General features: G+C 45.2%; 2 long non-coding RNA genes across 2 annotated transcripts in view; both read right to left on the reverse strand.

Annotated features, from left to right (window-relative positions):
- The window catches only part of LOC125939980 (uncharacterized), a 34,042-nt gene extending 17,038 nt beyond the window's left edge, over positions 1-17,004 (reverse strand). The window contains exon 1 of the long non-coding RNA XR_007463220.1: positions 16,956-17,004. This is a non-coding gene — a long non-coding RNA (uncharacterized LOC125939980). The remainder of the gene's footprint in view (positions 1-16,955) is intronic.
- On the reverse strand, positions 457-7,768 carry LOC125939979 (uncharacterized). Its single transcript, XR_007463218.1, has 2 exons — positions 7,106-7,768; positions 457-1,805 (listed from the first exon to the last, which is right to left on the reverse strand). It is a non-coding gene; the product is annotated as an uncharacterized LOC125939979 (long non-coding RNA).
- Positions 17,005-23,251: the final 6,247 nt, after the last annotated feature.

A 23,251-nucleotide genomic window follows, 5' to 3' on the forward strand; every position in this document is an offset into this window, starting at 1 on the left:
GCGTTCGCTCGGTTGCGCACCTACGAGCCAGCTGTGGAAGAAGACAACGATGCAAGAGCCCTTGCTGATGATGATAGTTTTCAGCGTACAGGCGACAGACGGATTGATCGGCTAACCACGTACATACAGCTTCGCAGTAACAACTGTCTTGAGTCTTTCATTATTGTTTCAGCGATGGGGCTGAAGAAACAAGGGGATGCTTCTTTTAAAGGCACCAAAGACAAGTTATAAAAAGCTGAAAATTTTAAAATACACAGCGAATCACAGCCCAATCATCTGCTAATTCGTTTTTTTAGGTTGTGCAATCAATAATTGTACTGCTTGTAATAAAAATAACTACCAAGTGCAATCACTCAACTTCTGCAGTACCCAACACAACAAAATGCCAATTATACTGAAAGATTACATGCTACTAAAGAAATAATTAAAATATCAACAAGAATTAATGCACAAAGATACATGAAACAGTGCCATTTATTTTCAGAAACAGACTCGGCGAACTCAACTTTTAATGTACATTAAACACACTATTACTATACAGGAGTGCTTACATGCTAAGGTAATGAAAAGGCTGAAACAGAATAACAACAAAAGAACTCCAAGAAATAAGCGAATGTGCTAGAACCTAAAGGGAACACATAACACGAGCTAAGAGAAAAAAGATAAAAGCATATTGTGTACCATTAAAACCACTAGTGAAGTAATCAGCCAGAAAGACGCAGGAAAATTTACAGGATACATCCGCTAACAAAAAAGTAACGTCACATATTCTAAAGATGGTAGACGGTGGGGGCTAGAACACAACATCATCCGTCCACCAGTAGTCTAAGAGAGCACCCTTCAACTGGTCAAAAAAGTCCCTAGCCTCATGGGTGGTGGGAGGGGAGAACATGGGGCTGGTCGTAACAGCTTTGAGTGGGAGGGCATGCCCCCATAGGTTTCGTACCTGCTGTAGCGACTGCCCCGCCCCCCCGCCAACCCAGTTCCTGAGCACCTGTACACAAGTGCAGAATTTGACCAGGATTGGAGCTACATTAAGCGCAGGATTTGAGCGGGGTTTGAACTTTCTGATGCCGCTTATCTCGCTTCGTCAGATGTCGTAGCGACGCTCTGCCTGCATTATCAACGGAATAAGCCAGGCAAGAACGGTGGATGAGAGTGGCATACATGCAAGTGAAAGGCACGCCGACAAAATCACAGCCCTGGGGTGGTATTCCCGGTCAATATATTTTTGGGGAATATGTGCATTGTTGGCCATAGACGCCTAACAGAACACTGTTGCCCTGTAGACACCCGACATTTTGGGTGCCGAGTCCCAGAGCATCTCCCAAAAGTTATCTACCGAAAATACGGCTCCCGGTATATTGAGCTTTTGCAAGAAATTTAGCGGCTGCTTACGCCTATTTCTATATTTTTCGCGGTTATACAGATTTTTCGTGGTTTATACAAACAAAGTACATTCACCAAACACGGTGAATTTAGTTAAACTTATTTAGTTAGAAACAGTTTTAGCTAACTGAATTTTTATGAGTCTATAAACAATTACTGTAAAGAAACATGTGCGAGAAAATAATGAGAGGCTTGAGAAGAATAACAGGAAAACAAGGTTACATAGAACACCTACATAAGTACCTAGAAGCAATGAGAACATGAGCCTCATAGAAAAAGAGCACATCTTATTGTGTGCCAAAGAACACTACCAAAGATAAGTCACACAGATGAAGGAAAATTATGAAAGGTACAGCCATGAACAGAAGCACAACATATTCTAACAATGGAATATGAAGATACTGCGAGTGCATTCCCTATTTCCCAGTAACATAGATCTGGGTAAACAATGTGAACAGTACAAGTGTTGACCATGAACTTCAATGACTAGCATCAAGGCACGATATGATATGCAGAGCCGTTACTGACAGATTCATAGTCACTGCGTAATAAATGACCGAGAACAAGAAATCTTGGTTTCATGTTGCACTGAAATTGCTCAAAGCATCAGAAGGAGTACATGAACAACAGTCCTCCCTGTTCACACTTTTCTGGCACAGAGGATTTGGCAACACTCTTCCTCCTACTGTGTACATCTGATTGATGGCACAACGGCATCTCACGCAATACTGCGCAATGACAAGTACTCTGGATGTTACTTACAAGTCTTTCAGTATTGCGTGTTTAGTGTGTGAAAATTTTGCTGAGATAAGGCCATTAAGTATAGGAAGCTGAAACCATAGCTGTGTTGTGTCATGTTGGAATGAAATGGAACGTTGGTGAATATTAGGGGTGTCCGAATAGTGAAATTTGTTAATCGGATAGAATACAAATACAGTCGACTTCCATAATTTCGATCTTGACGGGACGATTGGGAGGACTGATCGAATGAGCTGTTCGAAAAAAGCTCTAAAAACAGAACCAGCACTCAAATGGTCACCCTCACTTGTGGCCACACAGGTGCCTAATGAGCTGCCTTCTATGTGTAAAGGCCTCTGGACATTGTTGGCACTGATATGGCCTCTCGCCTGTGTGGATGCGCAGGTGATCATTCAATGTGGACTTATGAGAGTAGCTTAGATGGCATGAAGGACACTGAAATGGCCTCTCCCCTGTGTGAGTGCGCCGGTGTACGTTAAGATTAGTCTTTTGCTTGAAGCTCCGAGGGCATGAAGGGCACTGAAATGGCCTCTCCCCAGTGTGAGTGCGGATGTGCACCTTAAGACCACTCTTATCTGGGAATCTCCGAGGGCATGAAGGGCACTGAAATGGCCTCTCCCCTGTGTGAGTGCGCAGGTGAACATTCAGTGTGCACTTTAGAGAGAATTTCTGAGGGCACAAATGGCATTCAAATGGCCGCTCGCCCGTATGAACCGTGGTGTGTGCTTTGAGATTAGCCATTATATCAGTCTTATAGTCACAGAAGTTACAGTGGTAGCGGCGTCCCTCATATGACTTCTCACTTTTTATAGTGGCAGCTTGATGGCTGGAAGGCTTCGATGCTGCAAAAACAAATTAAAACAGGTTACGAAATTATGAAGTGGCATTGAGATAACACAACTTAGATACTAATGCAAACTATCGCTTTTTTCTTTATTCAAGAAGTATTCAGGGTAATTTCGGGTCAGACCAAACAGAGCACGGCTGGTCGATCATTTTGGTTTGCCTTATATATTTTTTGTGATTACTCAATGACCCATTTGGTGAAATTCACACATATTGTTGCGAAGAAAAAAATTAACAGCAAAAAGATCATAAATTGAGAGGATGGGTAGTGTAGTATTAGTGCACGCTGATGATGCAGGATTTTGAGAAACCTGAAGTTCAATGCCAAAACAAGTAGTCTGGTAGATAAGCCCCTCAGTAAAAAACATAGCTACTAACTTCACAAGAACATACACTTGGTGTCCCCTTTCAATTGACCATACAAGAGCAACACCTGCTTTTTAAAACAAGATGCAACACCGTATGTGGTTACTCTGCTGATGAGAGAATGCTAGCATGATACAACTTTCAACTGAAACCGGTTACTTTTGATTGAGTGTGCTACATTATTACCACTATTGTGTTGGTTTATTGGCAGGTATTTATTCTCTCCATCATTACTGCCACAACAATCTGCAAAATGAAATTTTTCTTGGCAGAATATGCACCATAACGTGGCAGCTGTTAAACACATTACTACAACAAAGTTCTACAGTAAATTGTACACACCTCTGCTTGACATCGAAAACATTTCGAAAACATGCCAACGTTCATTAAAACTGCATACTATGGTCTAGATATTGTTCCAGCTATGCTCTCGTTCACACTATTTGGGCTACATTATTATGTTATACTTTGTTTTCTTAAGCATGAAAGATGTGAGTAACCTTAACACATTCATAGATAAAAAGTGCGCAATGAAGAAAACCATGTTGCTAACTTCACAAGAGGCTGACCCAGATATACTGTTTTGCTGCACAGGAACTAGTTTAGCTCAAGACAAGCCGTGCACAAAACGAGCACGCAAATCAAAACCTTGCAGTACTTTAGTTGCTGATGAGCAGCAAAGAGCCAAGCACATGCATGAGTGTACAAAAATGGAAACCACATTGATTATGCAAATCAGCAATAATGAAAACCACAAAGTATGAAAAACCCTCTCCCTGACTGCTGTGCAAGAACAAGGCTGCTTTGCACCAACAAATGCAATAAAATGTGAAATCGCAACACCAAAACAGGAAAGACAATCTACGGGGGAAAAAACGGTACCAGTTAGCATAAAAGCGCTTAGCAGCCATAGCCCCAGCACTGTCGTCTCAACAATAAATACATTTTATGTAGGCACATTTTTCGTGTATATATATATATAAACGTTTCATCCAAAAAGCAATATCAATACATGCTATATCCTGTACAACAGAACGTAGAATAAACACTTTCTTGAATCTGCAATTAATGCTTCACCGCAGATGAAGAAACAGGGATGATTCTTTGAAGAGTGCCAAGGAAGACAAACTGTAAAAAAATATTAAATAAAACGGAATTAAAAATCACCTAGCAGGATCACAGCCCAATTTTCACTGATCTCGTTTCTTTCATGCAGTTTTATAACATGTTATTGTTTGTGACAAGTGAACTTTCAAGTGTGATCGCTCAACTTCTCTTTGGGTACCAAACACAATAAGATGCTAATGATACCGAAAGACTACAAACTACAAGTGCAAGGATGAAACTATCAACAAAAATAAGAACGCAAACATTCACTAAACACTGCTATTTTTGCACTGAAACAGACTTAATGAACTGAATTCTTAGTCAACATTGAGTACTCAATTACTACTATAAAGGAATGCTTAAATCAAACATAATGAAAAGCCTGAAACAAAATCATAACATGCAGAAAACGTTACAATGCACAGCCACGAATAAAAAATAACATTGCATATTATTAAGATGGTAGACGATGGGGGTCACAACATGACACACACTTTGAGAAAGAGGGCAACAAAGTGTTATCAACAATGAACAGAATCTCAAGCATAGTTGCCAGCCCCACAAGCATTGCTGCACGCAATGCAGTTTTGAACTGCACTTTAATTTTGAGCAAGAAACCTGATTGGAACTAGTTCATGACTTAATGGTGGTTAGGTCTCTAGGTCATTTGCTGTATAACACACAGCAAAGTAATATTTTTGTGTGCAGCCTATGAACGCTGACATTGCACATGTTAGCGTTTTTCTGAAACTGGGTTCTACTCACATTGTACAGATCTCTGCCTCAAATCTAAACAGACAACCAAGCTTAATGGTGAGATGCTGCTGCAGCATTGCACGTGTACGCTTTCACAATTTGAGCTGTTTCACTATAACACATTTTGTTTTGCCAAGCACAAAAGATGTCAATGACCTTAACAAATGCATTCATAAATGACGTAAAGTGAAGAAGATCATGTGAACTTGGCAAAGGCTTCAGCTAAACCAGAAATGTCTGACCGTGCAAGAGCTGGCTCATCTCAGCGCAAGCATCACACCCAGTTAGTTCTGGAAAATGCCACTAATTCGTTCCATCGACGTTATTCCTTCATCATTACGTCGTCATCATACGGTCATTGTAATGCCATGATGGTCATGGCTGATACTAGCAAGCGAGTTTCATAGCAAAGACAGCCGATCCAGGAGACATTGTATGTCACATATAGCTAAAGCAATGAAACTTTCAGAATGACCACAATCGCTTCTAAATAAAGCTGGTCTTCAGCAATATGAGGTGTCACCACGTTACACCGTGGTCACTACGTTGCTTCAACCCTAATTGCATTAATGCCAACAGTCAACATGAGATGGGCAATTCTGTCGAAATTTCTTACATGGCATATTTACAGGCATAGCAAAATCATGTAATATGGATGGCCAATGAACATACGATCAACTGAGAAGCTTACAAATGAAGGACAATTACTTTCAGTTGTCTTGTGCACCCTGACAACGACAGTAATGATTAAAGGGACAGTGTGTTCCCAGATGAACGTAATGTCAAGTTACAGTTGAAGGAGAGAACTGCGATACTACAGCATTGCACATTGCAGGTAATGATAAATGAGGTTTTATGGCACAAGGGTCAATGATGGTCAAAGAGTGCCAAAATTATATCATGTAGTCTATGATGCGATCAGTGACAAAAGTGCGATACCTCTGTAACATGCATGCTCACATTCGTGGTACAGGTGCGCGGAATGTTTCGTATGGTTTTGGCATTCTCTTAACAAGTTCAGGTCCATCATTTTGCAGCCCTTTCTGATGCTCTTTCTTATCTTGCTTCGTCAGTTGTTGTAGCAACACTGCGCTTGTATTATCAATGGGATAAGCCAGCCAAGAACAGTGGATGAATAGAGTGGCATATATGCAAGTGAAAGGTACGCCTACAAAACCACGGCACTGGGGTGGTGGTTCCGGTCGATTTATTTTGGGAGGATACGTGCACTGTTGGCCGTAGACGCCCGACAGATCACTGTTGCCCCGTAGACACCCGACATTTCGGGTGCCGAGTCCCAGACCATCTCCCAAAAGTTATCTACCGAAAATACCGCTCCCGGCATATTGAGCTTTTGCAACAAATTTAGCGGCTGCTTATGCCTACTTCGAAAGGCTCCATGTGGTCTATGCACTGCCAGGGGCTTATATTTTTGTGAATTCGCTTATCTAGAAACTCCGCTGATTTCGAAAATTTTCCCAGTTTATACAGATAGAAGGGTTTTACTACATCAACAAGAATACACAATGCAGATTCACCAAACACGGTCATTTATTTAGTGGACTAAAACACATTCAGCTAACTGAATTTTATATGAGGCTATAAACAATCAATTTCTATAAAGAAACGTTATGTGTGAAAAAGTAAAAAGAAGGCTCGAAAAGAATATTAGCAAAACAAGGTTAAAAAGAACACCCACGTAAGGACATGGAAGCAATGAGAACGTGAGCCTCACAGAAAAAGAGCACATCTTATTGTGTGCCAAAGAACACTACTAAAGATAACAGTCACACAGATGCAGGAAAATTATGAAAGGTACAGCCATGTACAGAAGCACAACATATTCTAAAAATGGAATATGAAGATATTGCAAGTGCATTACCTATTTCCCAGTAACATAGATCTGGGTAAACAAAGTGAGAAGCACAAGTTTTGACCATGAACGTAAATGACTAGAATCAAGGCACGATATGACATGCAGAGCCGTTGCTGACAGATTCGAAGTCACTGCGTAATAAATGACTGAGAACGAGAAATCTTGTTGGTTTCATGTTGCACTGTTATTGCTGAAAGCATCAGAAGGGGTACATGAACAACAGTCCTCCCTGTTCACTTTTCTGGCCCAGAGAATTCCTCAGGACTTGGCAACACTCTTCCATCTACTGTGTACATAAGATTGATGGCAATAAGACATCTCATGCAATACTGTGCATTGACAAGTACTCTGGATGTAACCTCCATGTGTGTGCACATTTTGCTGACACAAGCCATTGACACAAGCTTTTTGCTTGTGACAAAAAATGACATAAGCCATTTTGCTGACACAAGCTCACTCTAGGAAGCTGTAACCATAGCTGTGTTAAATAATCATGTTGGAATGAAATGGGTGGTTGGTGAATGTTAGGGGTGTCCGAATAGTGAAATTTCTTAACAGAATACAAATACAGTCGACTTCCGTAATTACGACCTTGATGGGGCTGACGACTGGGAGGACCAATCGAATGAGCTGTTCAAAAAAAGCTCTAAAATCAGAACTAGCACTCAAATGGCCACTTTCAAATGTGGTTGCACCGGTGCTTACTGAGCTGTTTTCTATGTACAAAGGTCTCGTGGCACAGGGTGCACTGAAATTTCCTCTCGCCTGTGTGGATGCGCAGGTGATCATTCAATGTGGACTTATGAGAGAAGCTTAGATGGCATGAAGGACACTGAAATGGCCTCTCCCCTGTGTGAGTGCGCAGGTGTATCTTAAGAGTACTCTTTTGTGGGAAGCTCCGAGGGCATGAAGGGCATTGAAATGGCCTCTCCCCTGTGTGAGTGCGCAGGTGAACATTCAGTGTGCACTTTAGAGAGAATTTCTGAGGGCACAAATGGCATTCAAATGGCCGCTCGCCCGTATGAACCGTAGTGTGCGCTTTGAGATTAGATATTTTATCAGTCTTATAATCACAGAAGTTACAGTCGTAGCGGCGTCCCTGATATGACTTCTCACTTTTTGTAGTGGCAGCTTGACGGCTGGAAGGCTTCGATGCTGCAAAAACAAATTAAAACAGGTTACGAAATTATGAAGTGGCATTGAGATAACACAACATAGATACTTATGCAAACAATCGCTTTTTTCTTCATTCAAGAAGTGTTCAGGGTAATTTCGGGTCAGACCAAAGAAAGCATGGCGGGTCGATCATTTTGGTTTGCCTTACATATTTTTTGTGATTACTCAATGACCCAGTTGGCGAAATTCGCACATATTGTTGCGAAGAAAAAAATTAATAGCAGAAAGATCATAAAGTGAGAGGATGGGTAGTGTAGTATTAGTGCACGCTGATGATGCAGGATTTTGAGAAACCTGAAGTTCAATGCCAAAACAAGTAGTCTGGTAGATAAGCCCCTCAGTAAAAAACATAGCTACTAACTTCACAAGAACATACACTTGGTGTCCCCTTTCAATTGACCATACAAGAGCAACAACTGCTGTTTAACACAAGATGCAACACCGTATGTGGTTCCTCTGCTGATGAGAGAATGCTAGCACGATACAACTTTGAACTGAAACCGGTTACTTTTGATCGAGTGTGCTACATTATTACCACTATGGTGTTGGTTTATTGGCAGGTATTTATTATCTCCATCATTACTGCCACAACAATCTGCAAAATGAAATTTTTCTTGGCAGAATATGCACATAACATGGCAGCTATTAAACACAATACAACAAAGTTCTACAGTAAATAGTACACACCTCTGCTTGACATCAAAAACGTTTCAAAAACATGCCAACGTTCATTAAAACTGCATACTGTGGTCTAGATATTGTTCCAGCAATGCTCTCATTCACACTATTTATTTGGGCTATATTATTGTGTTATACAGTATAGACCACTTATAACGTAACTGCTTATAGTGCAGGACCGGATATAGTGCGGTCTTTTCAGATTCCCATTAATTTTCCCATAGCACTAGATGTATACACGTATCGCTTACAGTGCAGTTGCGGGAAACGAAATACCGGTTACAGTGCGGCTGCCTGGGAGTGCGGAAGTCAGCGGAGACGGCGAACGCTCCCCTCAAACGGGCGCCCCAAGGAGTGCTCGAGGAAGAGAGACGAAGTGGAGGAGAAGGGCACGTGGTGCGAATGAACAGCCAGTGAGGCTGAAACCAGAATCTTGAGTGCGAGTCGTAAAATATCACGGCGCGCAATGCGAGTGAGGGCCATGAAACTGCCAACGCCGGCCAACGCTCACTTCACGATAAGGGAGTAAACGAAATTTCAGGGAGCGAGTGGCGCCGGCACGGCACGGCGAAGGGCGCACGCGGAGACTGTGGAATGTGAGGGAGGAGGGCGGCAGGGAAGCGGATTTCACCTCGGCAACTATGCTGCTTCGGTGGCTCCCCTCGCCCTCCCTCGTAGCTCCCTCACTTTCGACTGTCACCGTGCGCGCCCGCCGCCGTGCAGGCACCGCCGTTCCAGCCGGGCCAGGCGCCAGCTCCCAGAAGTTTTGTTTTCTGCCGCTATCGGGAAGCGGGCGTTTGCCGGCGTGGGCAGTTTCGTTGGCCGGCCTGGGACAGCGCCGCTGCTTCCCTCTGCGCCGTAGCCGCAGCGTGCAAGGTCAACACATTACTAGAAAGTAGAGGAAGCATAAAGGAGAAAGAAGGGTTCACTGCCATTTTCTACACGTGGCTACAGTAGCGTGGCTGAGACGTCGGCATGTACACGCATGTTCCGGCGCAATGCAGAATCGGCGACCTTGCCATTTGAGAGAGGGTGAAATTTCCGCCACGTTTTTTTTATTTATTTCTTTTTTTGTGTTGTTCGCGCACGACATTGAAGGGTCTCTCCTAAACTTTTACTCTAAGGCGGTGCTAGAGCAATGCCGGTCAGAGGCGCCGCTGCGCGATTTGGTTCGAATCAACGAGATTCAACTGTAAATTGAATGCAAGCGTTCCAGCCGCATTCCTCGACTGTCGCGTAGGCGTGGCGGCTCGGTGCACATGTTTTGCATATGTGCGGGCCTTGAAAATTGTTGCTTTGGTTATAGTGCGGTACCGCTCATAGTGCGGATATTCGCGACTCCGGCGACTTACGTTATAAGCGGTCTACACTGTACTTTGTTTTGTTAAGCATAAAAGATGTGAGTAACCTTATCACACTCATAGATAAAAAGCGCGGAATGAAGAAAACAATGATGCTAACTTCACAAGGAGGCTGACCCAGATATACTGTTTTGCTGCACAGGAACTAGTTTAACTCAAGACAAGCCGTGCACAAAACGAGCACGCAAATAAAAACATTGCAGTACTTTGGTTGCTGATGAGCAGCAAAGAGCCAAGCACTTGCATGTGTGTACAAAAATGGAAACCACACAGATTATGCAAGACGGCAATAATGAAAACCACAAAGTATGAAAAACCCTGTCTCACTGACTGCTGTGCAAGAAAAAGGCTGTTTTGCACCAACAAATGCAATAAAATGTGAAATCGCAACACCAAAACAGGAAAGGCAATCTACGGAGAAAAAAACGGTACCAGTTAGCATAAAAGCGCTTTGCAGTCTTCTCAACAATAAATATACTTTATGTACACACATTTTTCTGATATATATATATATAAAACATGTTTCATAAAAAAGCAATATCAAAACATGCAATATCCTGTACAACAGAACGTAGAATAAACACTTTCTTGAATCTACAATTAATGCTTCACCGCAGATGCAGAAACAGGGATGATTCTTTGAAGAGTGCCAAGGAAGACAAACTGTAAAAAAATATTTAAAAAACAGAATTAAAGATCACCTAGCAGGATCACAGCGCAATTTTCAGTGATCTCGTTTCTTTCATGCAGTTTTATAACATGCTATTGTTTGTGACAAGTGAACTTTCAAGTGTGATCGCTCAACTTCTCTTTGGGTACCAAACACAATAAGATGCTAATGATACCGAAAGACTACAAACTACAAGTGCAAGGATGAAACTATCAACAAAAATTAAGAACGCACAAACATTCACTAAACACTGCTATTTTTGCACTGAAACAGACTTAATGAACTGAAATCATAGTCAACATTGAGTACTCAATTACTACTATAAAGGAATGCTTAAATCAAACATAATGAAAAGCCTGAAACAAAATAATAATTAAAAAAAAACGCTACGGAAGGGACCAGTAACAAAGATGCAGAAAACGTTACAATGTACAGCACGAATAAAAAATAACATTAATTTTTTTCTTGCGCTAAGTACAGTAGGACGCCACAGGGATGAAACGGACACTGGATATGAAGCGGACACGAAGTGACACACGGAAGCGCAAACTACCAACTGGTTTATTGTCAGATCATTATACAGTATTTAAAGCACACAGCGCCATATTGCGACTGCGTGAACTATGATTACAGCAGAAACACTCGGATCACGTACGCACGTTTCTGGTTGTTATGATTCTAACAGTGCATTCTGTGTGTGTATGCATTCTTTGCATAGGTGATTTAGGCTTTTGTTAGCATGATTGAAGGCTGTGCGCAGTTGTCTTTTTCTTCTTCTATTTCTAAAGCCTCTCGTATTTCCCTAGTTATTTTGTCTTTTTCTTTAGCGACGACTGTCGTCTTGTCAAAGTAAGCTGTACATTTGCACGTTCTACAATGCATGGCGAGATTGCTGGAAGCGGCTACTTGTTCGCATGCGTACCGATGTTCTCTGAGCCTGTCGTTCAGACAGCGTCCCGTCTGGCCCACGTATACCTTACCGCATTTTAGCGGAATCTTGTACACGACGTTATTTTCACAGGTTACATATTTTAGTGCGTGTGTTACGCTACATGGTCCTTGCGCTTTTTTGTCCTTGCGCTTACTTTGACAAGACGACAGTAGTCGCTAAAGAAAAAGACAAAATAACTAAGGAAATACGAGAGGCTTTAGAAATAGAAGAAGAAAAAGACAGATGCGTGAGCACGCCTTCAATCATGCTAACAAAAGCCAAAATCACCTACGCAAAGAATGCATACAAACACAGAATGCACTGTTAGAATCATAACAACCAGAAACGTGCGTACGTGATCCGAGTGTTTCCGTTGTAATCATAGTTCACGCAGTCGCAATATGGCACTGTGTGCTTTAAATACTGTATAATGATGTGACAATAAACCAGTTGGTAGTTTGTGCTCCCGTGTGTCACTTCGTGTCCGCTTCATATCCAGTCTCCGTTTCATCCCTGTGGCGTCCTACTGTACTTAGCGCAAGAAAAAATTAATGCACACCAACTAGCCAAATTTAGAGCTCTTCTAAATGTTATTTCGTGTACATTGGGCTTCAACGTTAATAACATCCCGGGTTTTCAGCGGGTAGACTATCTCGTCCAAAACATTGCAGAAGCAAGACTCAGAACACGGATCCTCACCTACGCACTTTCGAATGGGTTATCCACCCCAGTATTGTCTCAGCTTTTTGAAAAAATGGCACCATCTGAGAAGACGTTAAGGCGCCTGTGCAAGATTCTTCGAGCAGAAATGTGGAGGCAAATACGTTTTTAGGCACCACATCGTCGCCGTCTGTGAATCAGCGCTGGATCCTCGGCATACAAGAACGATGAAAAGGTATTTATAGGATCTAGCTGAAGAAAGAGCGGAAGTGATGTGGAAATCATGCTCCATAGCTCTACCCAGGAAGGAGAAAAAATGTAGTACGGCCGAGGAAAATAGTGTGATCAACCTCACAAAGCAAGATCTTCCTCAGCAAGTCCTGCAGGTTCTACGGAAAGGACCGAAATATGCAGTGCAACCGAAAGTGACACACACAGAGTACTTAGGAATTGTGCGAAGCGTCGCGGACAGGGCCCCAGAGCAAGAAAATGGCACGTGTACACAGGAAGCGGCAAAAGCAGGGGAAAAGAAGGACTTTCGTGACCAAAGAATGATCGGCACCAGAAAGGTCGTAACGTTTTTTAAAAACGAAAACCTCAAGCTCCTACTTTCGAACAAAACAAGCGCCTTCAGAGTACTGAATGCCAAAGACTACAAAACCTTAGGAATGCAAGCTATCTTGAAAAACTCCAAGAAGAGCAATGTAGAAAGCAAGAAAATAGGGCAGCTAAAGAAAAGGACAGAGAAAGAATGTTATGACATGGGACTCGCCAAACTAGCAAAGAACCTCAAAGAATGCAACACATTGACTCTTCGGCCATTCTTCTCGGTCAAGACCCATAAGGAGGGCCACCCGTTCAGAACAATAGTTGAAGATAAAGGAAGCTGGCAACGGGCCCTCGCTATCTAAAAACCTGTCTCTCTGCTCTACCGGTCGACGACCCGTTCAAAATAAATAACTCGCAGCAAGTCCTTGATTTCCTGGAAAAGTCCCCGCCAATACAGTGTTTTTCAATCGATGTCACAGAAGTGTATTACAACATACCGAAGAATAACGCAGTGAAGACAGTCGAAGATTGTGTCGACTTATATGGTTGGGCAAAATTTCAAGACGTTTGCAAATGTTCTCTGGTCAATTTTTATTGCGATAGCAATTATATGGACACTCCAAAGCAGATTTCTGCCGTCGCCGTTGCCGTCGCCATGAGGTTCCGTATGACGTCAATGGAGATGAAATCGTCGCCGTGCGCCGCCGAACGCTGTATGTGCGAGTGAAAGGGCACGAGGGACGCGCGCTTTCACGGGGAGGGAACCCACGGCGGAGAACAAACGCGCGTTCTGCGCCGTGCTCCCTTAAGGGCTGCAGAAGTAGGCGTCTCTTTCCTCCTCTACAATCACCATATATGTAGAGCAAACGCGCCTTCTTCCGACGCACGAAAGGCTGTGGGGGGAGGGGGAGGGAAGAGAAGCAGCGACGTTTAGCTGCGGCACCAAGTGCCTATTTATATCAGAGGCTCCGGCAACAGTCACCAATGCCGCACGCATTTTGTGCGAACGCGGGCAAAACGCCGACGGCGTCGACAACAGTTCTGCGTGTTGCCAGTGCTGCTGCATGTCCAAGTTTAAACAGCTGATAAATCTACTATCATTACTCCGTATAGCTCTCTACAAATTTGCTATCGCAATTGATGCTTCGCCTTTCAGGTGAAACTGCGACAACTTTTTTATACCTCCTGAGAACGCACCTAAATTCCGCTTTTATGAAGGGGAAATTTTCGCCCAGAAAGAAGGAATCGCCATAGGGTCGTGCTTAGCCCCTGTGTTGTCCGATTTATTTCTTGCGGCTGGTAACAGACGACTGACAGAAACGCTCAAGGACACTAGTGTAACACGTTCTTTCAGACATGTAGATGATTATCTTGTATGCACCGAATACAGCAGACTTTGTGCTACGACTGTCAAGAGTGTGTTAAACATGTTCCAAGAGGCACACAGCGGCCTCTCTTTCTCGCACGAACAACTACCAAAAGACTCGAGAATACAGTTTCTGGACCTTAAAATAAGCCTAACACAAGGTCACACATGTTGGTCATATAAAACGAGAGGCGAAAAACAAATCTTGCGCTACGACTTGAGCCATTCAAAGGTTATAAAAAGAGGAATAGCTAAATCGGCTATCGAACAGGCAATTAAGAAGTCCTGCATTCACGCAGTCGCAGATAGCCTCAGCACACAGATTAACAGACTAAAGAAAAGTGGATACCCCGACAACATGATCGTGCAAATTGGAGAGCAAATGATTACGCAAATCACCCGGCCGAAAATGCGAGACAGGAATAACAAGTACAAACATAAGCGAGTTGTTATTGTCCCTCACGTTCACAACCTCTCACACTGCCTAAAAAGGTGGCAGAAAGGCACGACGTAAAAGTGCTATTTTCAGCACCGATCAAGTTAAGAGGGCTTTGCAAGAAAGTGAATTCAGAGAACAAAAAAGCGCAAGGACCATGTAGCGTAACACACACACAAAAATACGTAACCTGTGAAAATAACATCGTGTACAAGATTCCGCTAAAATGCGGTAAGGTATACGTGGGCCAGACGGGACGCTGTCTGAACGACAGGCTCAGAGAACATCGGTACCCATGCGAACAAGTAGCCGCTTCCAGCAATCTCGCCATGCATTGTAGAACGTGCAAATGTACAGCTTACTTTGACAAGACGACAGTCGTCGCTAAAGACAAAATAACTAGGGAAATACGAGAGGCTTTAGAAATAGAAGAAGAAAAAGACAACTGCGCATGCCTTCAATCATGCTAACAAAAGCCGAAATCACCTACGCAAAGAATGCATACACACACAGAATACACACGCAGAAACGTGCGTACGTGATCCGAGTGTTTCTGCTGTAATCATAGTTCACGCAGTCGCAATATGGCGCTGTGTGCTTTAAATACTGTATAATGATCTGACAATAAACCAGTTGGTAGTTTGCGCTCCCGTGTGTCACTTCGTGTCCGCTTCATATCCAGTGTCCGTTTCATCCCTGTGGCATCCCACTGTACTTAGAGCAAGAAAAAATTAATGCACACCAACTAGCCCAATTCATAGCTCTTCTAAAAAATAACATTGCATATTATCAAGATGGTAGACGGTGGGGGTCACAACATGACGCACTTCGTCCACCAGTGACAAGCACCTAGAAAGAGGGCAACAAAGTGTTATCAACAATGAACAGAACCTCAAGCTTAGTTGCCAGCCCCACAAGCATTGTTACATGCAATGCAGTTTTGAACTGCACATTAATTTTGAGCAAGAAACCTGATTGCAACTAGTTCATGACTTAATGGTTATTTGCTGTATAACACACAGCGAATTAATATTTGTGTGTGCAGCATATGCACGCTGACATTGCGCCTGTTAGTGTTTTTCTTAAACGGGTTCTACTCACAATGTACTCATCTCTGCCTCAAATCTAAACAGACAACCAAGCTCAATGGCCAGATGCTGCTGCAACATTGTTCGTGTAAGTTTTCAAAACTTGAGCTGTTTCAATATGACACATTTTGTTTTTCTAAGCAGAAAACATGTAATGACCTTAACAAATGTATTCATAAATGATGTAACCTGAAGAACATCATGCTACCTTGGCAAAGGCTTCAGCTAAACCAGAAATGTTGTCTTGCAGTGCAAGAGCTGGCTCATCTCAGTGCAAGCATCACACTTAGTTCTGGAGATCGCCACTAATTCGTTTCATTGACATCACTCCTTTGTCATCACTATGTCATCATAGGGTCATTGTAATGCCATGATGGTCATGGCTGATACTAGCGAGCGACTTTCATAGCAAAGAGGGCCGATCCAGGAGACAGTATATGTCACCATATAGCTAAAGCAATGAAACTTTCAGAATGACCACAATCGCTTCTAAATAAAGCCGTCTTCAGCAATACGAGGTGTCGCTACGTTACACTGTGATCATTACGTTGCTTCAATTCTAATTGCATTAATGCCAACAGTCATCGTGAGATGGGAATTCTGTCGAAAATTTTTACATGGCTTATTTACAGGCATAGCAAAATCATGTAATATGGATGGCCAATGAACATACGATCAACTGAGAAGCTTACAAATGAAGGACAATTACTTTCAGTTGTCTTGTGCACCATGACAACGACAGTAATGATTAAAGGGACAGTGTGTTCATAGATGAACGTAATGTCAAGTTATAGTTCAAGGAGAGAACTGCGATACTACAACATTGCACACTGCTGATGATGATAAATGATGTTTTATGACACAAGAGCCAATGATGGTCAAAGAGTGCTAAAAATAACATCATGTAGTCTATGATGCGATCAGTGACAAAAGTGCAATACCTCTGTAACATGCATGCTCACATTCGTGGTACAGGTGCGCCAAACGTTTTGTATTGACACGTATACATGTTTATGTTTCACCGGTGACCGCTTTCCACCGGCTAACAAGTGTTAAACGTTATCGCTCGGCGCAGGACGCGCCTGCATCGGAAGCTTCTCGAACGTTATCGATGCTTCTATCCTTCGTCTGTGGTCACCGACACTCATGTAATCTGACTGTATGAGCGACGCGAATTGTCTAGAACTTTCTGGAAGACACGCGGGCATCAGGGATTAATCTGGAACCTTCGATGACTCAGGTATAAAAGCCGACGCGTTTCGCTGCTGGTCAGATTTTCTACGATCGCCGACTGTGTTCGCCGTTATCGTTGTGCTTTGAGTGTACCTTGCTTTTGTGGGCACAGGTTAGCCCAATAAACAACCAGTTTCGTCGTACACAGTTTTACGACTGTTTTCTTCAGCGTCACTACTACGTGACAGTATGGTTTTGGCAGTTTCTTAAGAAGTTCAGGTCCATCATTTTGTAGCCCTTTCTGATGTTGTTTCTTATCTCACTTCGTCAGTGGTGTAGCGACACTCTGCTATATGTATTATCAATGCGATAAGCCAGCCAAGAACGGTGGATGAATAGAGTGGCATATATGCAAGTGAAAGGTACGCCTACAAAATCGCGGCACTGGGGTTGTAATCCCGGTCGATTTATTTTGGGGGATACGCACACTGTTGGCCGTAGATGCCCGACAGATCGCTGTTGCCCCGTAGACACCCGACATTTTGGGTGCCGAGTCCCAGAACATCTCCCAAAAGTTATCTACCAAAAATACCGCTCCCGCCATATTGAGCTTTTGCAAAAAATTTAGCGGCTGCTTACGCCTACTTCGAAAGGCTCCATGTGGTTTATGCACAGCCACGGGCATATATTTTTGTGAATTTGCTTATCTCAAAATTCTGCTGATTTCGAAATTTTTGCCGGTTGTTGGGATATGGGGGGAATGCCATCGGGTCTCTGCCTCGGCACACCGAGCCCCGCGGTTGGCGCATGCCTGCGCATCCACCGCGGTCCGCTACAAGCTCGAGGAAACAATAGACGACAACCACGTGTACAGACATTTATTACGACTGCAACTAACACTTCGAGCAGGCCAGCTAGCTATAGTTGACATCGCTGAGGGTTCCCTGGAAGAGAATAATACACTAGGTAAAGAAGGGCTTCCAACTTACCAACTGGGGAATACGGGCGTGCGGCGTTTGCCGTGGCAAGAATGCGGTTGACTAACCACGTGCGGGAATACGGGAGCGGCGGCGGAGACTTCTGCCACCGCCGCTTGCTGGGGACCAAAGAGCCCTGGACGATGTCAGCGGGATCTCACGTGACCCACCCGGTGGCGCTGATAGCGCTTGCAATTCCCGTGCACCGCCTGCAGAAGGAAAGTTTCCCCTCTCCCAACTCTCCTTGGGTGCATGCGCCTGACGCGACGTTCGCTGCGCATGCGGCGGTCATGGGACCTGAGGATTCCCACATCCCTCCACCCTTAAATGTTGCCCTACGGCGGAGAAATCGCTGGAACAACGGCATTGACAAAGTATCCGGGCAGATGCAATGGTAAACTCTGGCAGCAAATTGCAGAATCCACGTTGATCAGTTCTGTGTGGCGGCCGCCCAGATATGGCAGCTGTCACAGTGGTTGACGATGACAGGGGCTGAAGATGGCTTGCCCTCAAGATGCGCGTCGCGATGTCCACTCGGGAACAGCGGGTCAGGACTTTCTCGAAGCAGGTGCGCGTGCCGGCACGATGAACCTCGCACTGACGCATCCTCGTGGGAGTATATGATGGTGGGCCTCCCTCAACAGGGAGGGGCCTCCCCTGCAATTTGAGGCCGAAACAGCAGGCAGGGACGTGGACGATGGCAGATAGCAAGTCCAGGCGGCTTCACTCGTTCTGCAAAGTCGCTCAAACGCACTCCACAAACACTTAGAATTAAGGCAGTACAGGCTGCCACAGCGTCAGCGGTCTGACACGATGCTGAACCACTCATCTACAACTGCCCCTTTCTATTCATAATATTGACACAGTGGTGGGGCTTCCGTACCGCGGGACGGCGCGCGCAAATGTCGGCGCCATGAAAGACGATGAAGCGCGTAACCTGCTCGTTCTTCTTCTGGCCCGCCATTAAAGAGAAGCGTCTATTTTTTTCAAGACTCCTCTTCGATCTACGTTACATTTTTCTGGTGGAGGTGCGGGGTACATGCTACCGTTTCCAGATCGAACCCCGTCTACAAGCCCAGTACGAAGTCCGGTTGAGCTGACTCCTGTTCACGTACAGACAAGCCGTCGACTTCAAGGACTGCCACCTGAGTACGAGCCTCTACCCAACCGAGTCAAAAGAATGAGTACATCAGTTCCATCTTCTTCCTCAGCCGCACCGATCGAGGTCGTCCTTAACCAGCCGCTAATCCCCAAATCCTTCCATGGGGACACCTTCGAGGATGTTGAGGACTGGCTCGATCACTTTGGGCGTGTCGCAGAATTCAACGGCTGGACTCCGGAGCACAAGCCACGCAATTCCTACTTTGCCCTCGAGGACTATGCGTGGACATGGTTTAGAACTGTGAGGCGGTCTTATCAACATGGGACGAATTCCGACGGCAGCTAATCATATATGCCAGCCCCGATCACAAGGAGTGAGCTGAATCTGCAATTCAGACGAGAGTACAGCGGTCGAACGAAAGCATCGCAATGTTTGTCGAAGATATGTGCCAACTTTTCCGACAAGAGGATCCGTCCATGCCGGAAGAAAAGAAGCTCAGGCACTTGATGCGCGGTGTCAAGCAAGAGTTATTCAGTGGCCTAATACGCAACCCACCAAAGACCGTTGCAGAGTTTCTCGCGGAAGCCATATCAATGGAAAAGGCACTGCAGCAGCGAACAAGGCTGTACAACCGCGACGTGTCGACCCTATCGTGTGACCCTCTCGCTAGACCTTTTGACAATACCGACGCCTTGCGGGAGCTCAATAGGCTTGTTGTTCAAGAAGAGCTCCAAAAGCTTCAGGTGGCTCTGGCATCGGTACCGTGACTCGCTCTGGCTGAGGTCATCCGGGAGGAAATCAGGCAGGCAGTCCAAGTCCCAGAGCGAAGCGAGACAGCACAGCCCGAGACACAGCAGCCACAGCCTCACATGTCGTATGCGGAAGTAGCGCGAAGTTCGTTGTCCCCGACTTTTCACGGTATGAGCGACGTCTCGGACTTTCATGGTGTGCGCACCGTGGAACAGGCAACTGGCGACTTCAGGCCTCGCCGCACGCCATTCATGGCTGAAGCACGACAACCCCGCAAGAGCGACGTATGGCGCACTGCAGACCGGAGGCCCTTGTGTTTTCATTCTGGTTAAGCCGATCACCTCTACAGGGCGTGTCCTTACCGCCGAGCTGGGCTCCGTGGATTTTCACTGAATGCACCGTGCCCGCGCAACGGCGAACGCCCCCTGGAGATTGAAGCCTACCTCGCGGACGCCAGGACCTTGTTTGCCCCACGATTCCGTGACACCCGGTCACCGTCACCCGCCTGACACAGGTCTTCCAGCCACCTCTTCATGCCGAGTGCAACAAGGCATCGCTCACCCAGCCCTGCTTCCCGGGAAAACTGAGTCCAGCGACCTGCGGTGGTGAGGTCGCTGACGTTGCGAACACTGAAGATCCTCCACTACGACGACCGAGATATGACGCAATTGAGACACAGAGAAATCAGTGCAGTTCGGTGTCAGTATCTTGCGACGTACCAGTTACCACAGATGACCACGAAGTCACGGCATTGATCGACACGGGTGCAGACATGTCTGTTATGAGCCAGAATCTAGCGCGTATACTGAACAAAGTTTCAACGCAATGGGCCGGAACTCAGATTCGTACTGCAGGAGGGCACCTCATAACTCCAATGGGCCAGTGCACGGCACGAGTCAACATTCGCGCCTTCACATACATCGGCGACTTCGTCATTCTTCCTGAATGTTCAAAGGACCTTATACTCGGCATGGATTTCCTTCAGGCAAACGGTGCCATCATCGACCTGCAAGAGTCTAGAGTCAGCTTTGCTACTACACAAGCCATAGCGAACAGTAATGACAACGACCGTGACATCGCGCTTCACGTTGCCGACGATCACGTCACGTTGCCACCCAAGAGAAGCGTGCTTACCCTTGTCCGATGCGACATGGAGGACAACGCCGAAGGAATTGCTGAGGCAAACATCCCCCTGCTTCTTGAGCGCCACCACATTTGCATAGCCAGAGGGCTTCTTCAGGTGCGAAACAGATGTTCAGCCATGTTCCTAACAAACTTTAGCAACAAGTATCGGCATGTACCACGAGGAACGACAATCGCATTTCTTCGCGAAATCATTGATGTTACTGACATTGGCACATTGGAAATCGCATCGTCTCAACAATCTGAGTTACCCAGCCTAAAAGAACGGATTCACGTTAACGCTGCTCTGCCAGACCATCAGAAAGACCGTCTACTCAGTCTCGTGAATGAATTTGCCGAGTGTTTTTTAACGTTGTCCAAAGTACGGCGCACGTCCATCAAAAAGCACCGCATTATTACGGACGAATCCGCACGTCCTGTTCGCCAGCATCCTTACAGAGTGTCTCCAGTGGAAAGGGAAGCGATCAAGCAGCAGGCGAAAGAGATGCTCCAAGACGTGATCCAGCCGTCCACAAGCCCGTGGGCCTCCCCTGTAGTGTTAGTCAGAAAGAAAGACAACACACTACGTTTCTGTGTAGATTGCAGAAAGTTGAACCGTGTCAACAAGCGCGATGTTTATCCATTGCCACGCATCGACGACGCATTGGATCGTCTACAACATGCCAAGTTTTTTTCTTCGTTGGATCTCAAATCCGGGTATTGGCAAATCGAAATTGATGAACAGGATCATGAAAAAACAGCGTTTGTGACACCTGACGGGCTTTATGAGTTCAAAGTTCTCCCCTTCGGTCTCTATTCCGCACCTGCCACCTTTCAGCAGATGATGGATACCGTGCTTGCTCAACTGAAATGGCAAACCTGCCTCGTATACTTGGACGTCGTCGTCGTGTTTTCGAGCACGTTTGACGAACATCTCGCACGACTTGAGAGCGTCCTCGCTGCGATCTGTACTGACGACCTCACCATCAAGCCTGAAAAATGCTACTTCAGGTTCCAAGAGCTCAAATTTCTTGGCCATGTTGTTGGTCCTAAAGGCGTCCGACCAGACCCCGATAAGTTAGCTGCCGTCGCCGAGTTTTCACCACCAACAGACAAGAAGGCTGTCCAACGCTTCCTTGGTTTGTGCGCCTATTATAGACGCTTCGTCGAGGGATTCTCGAGAATTGCTGAGCCTCTGACATGGCTTACAAGCGACAATGTGCCTTTCCTTTGGGCGGACAAGCAGCAGCAGTTCTTCAATGAATTACGCCAGCGTTTGGAAACTGCCACAAAACTTGCTCATTTCGACGAAAACGCAGACACAGAAATCCTTACTGACCAGCAATGTGGGTCTCGGTGCAGTTCTTGTGCAGTGGCAAGATGGTGCGGAACGTACTATTGCTTATGCAAGCCGCAGTCTCACCAAGGCTGAGAAAAACTACTCAACCACCTAAAAGAATGCTTAGCGGTTGTGTGGGCAATTAGTAAGTTCCGACCCTACTTGTACGGTAGACCCTTTAAGGCTGTCAGCGATCACCATGCCCTCTGCTGGCTTGCCAACCTCAAGGATTCTTCAGGCAGACTAGCCCGCTGGAGCCTGCACTTACAAGAGTACGACGTTACCGTTGTCTACCGATCTGGAAGGAAGCACAGCGACGCTGACTGTTTGTCACGCACACCACTCCCTACGACATCATCGGACCCTGACCATGACTTGCCATTTGTCGGCGTTGTCGACACCGTAAAAATGGCTGAGCACCAGTGCGCTGACCCTGAGCTGCTGCCACTGATCGAGCACCTTAAAGGAGTTGAAACTGTTTTACCTCGCTCGCTCGTTCGCGGCTTATCATCGTACTCTTTGCACGACAACGTCCTTTACAGGAAAAACTGCGGAAGCGGTCCAAATACGTACCTCCTTGTCGTGCCGTCGGCATTATGCCAAGACATTTTGCAAGTCTGCCATGATGAGCCATGCGCGGGACACCTGGGATTCGCCAAGACATTATCAAGGATACGACAGAAGTATTACTGGCCCCGGCTTTTTTCTTCTGTGCAACGGTACATGAAGACCTGCCGCAATTGTCAGCACCGCCAAGAAACCTTCAGTTAAACC

The sequence above is a fragment of the Dermacentor silvarum genome, chromosome 9, assembly GCF_013339745.2.
Source record: "Dermacentor silvarum isolate Dsil-2018 chromosome 9, BIME_Dsil_1.4, whole genome shotgun sequence".
Taxonomy (NCBI): domain Eukaryota; kingdom Metazoa; phylum Arthropoda; class Arachnida; order Ixodida; family Ixodidae; genus Dermacentor; species Dermacentor silvarum.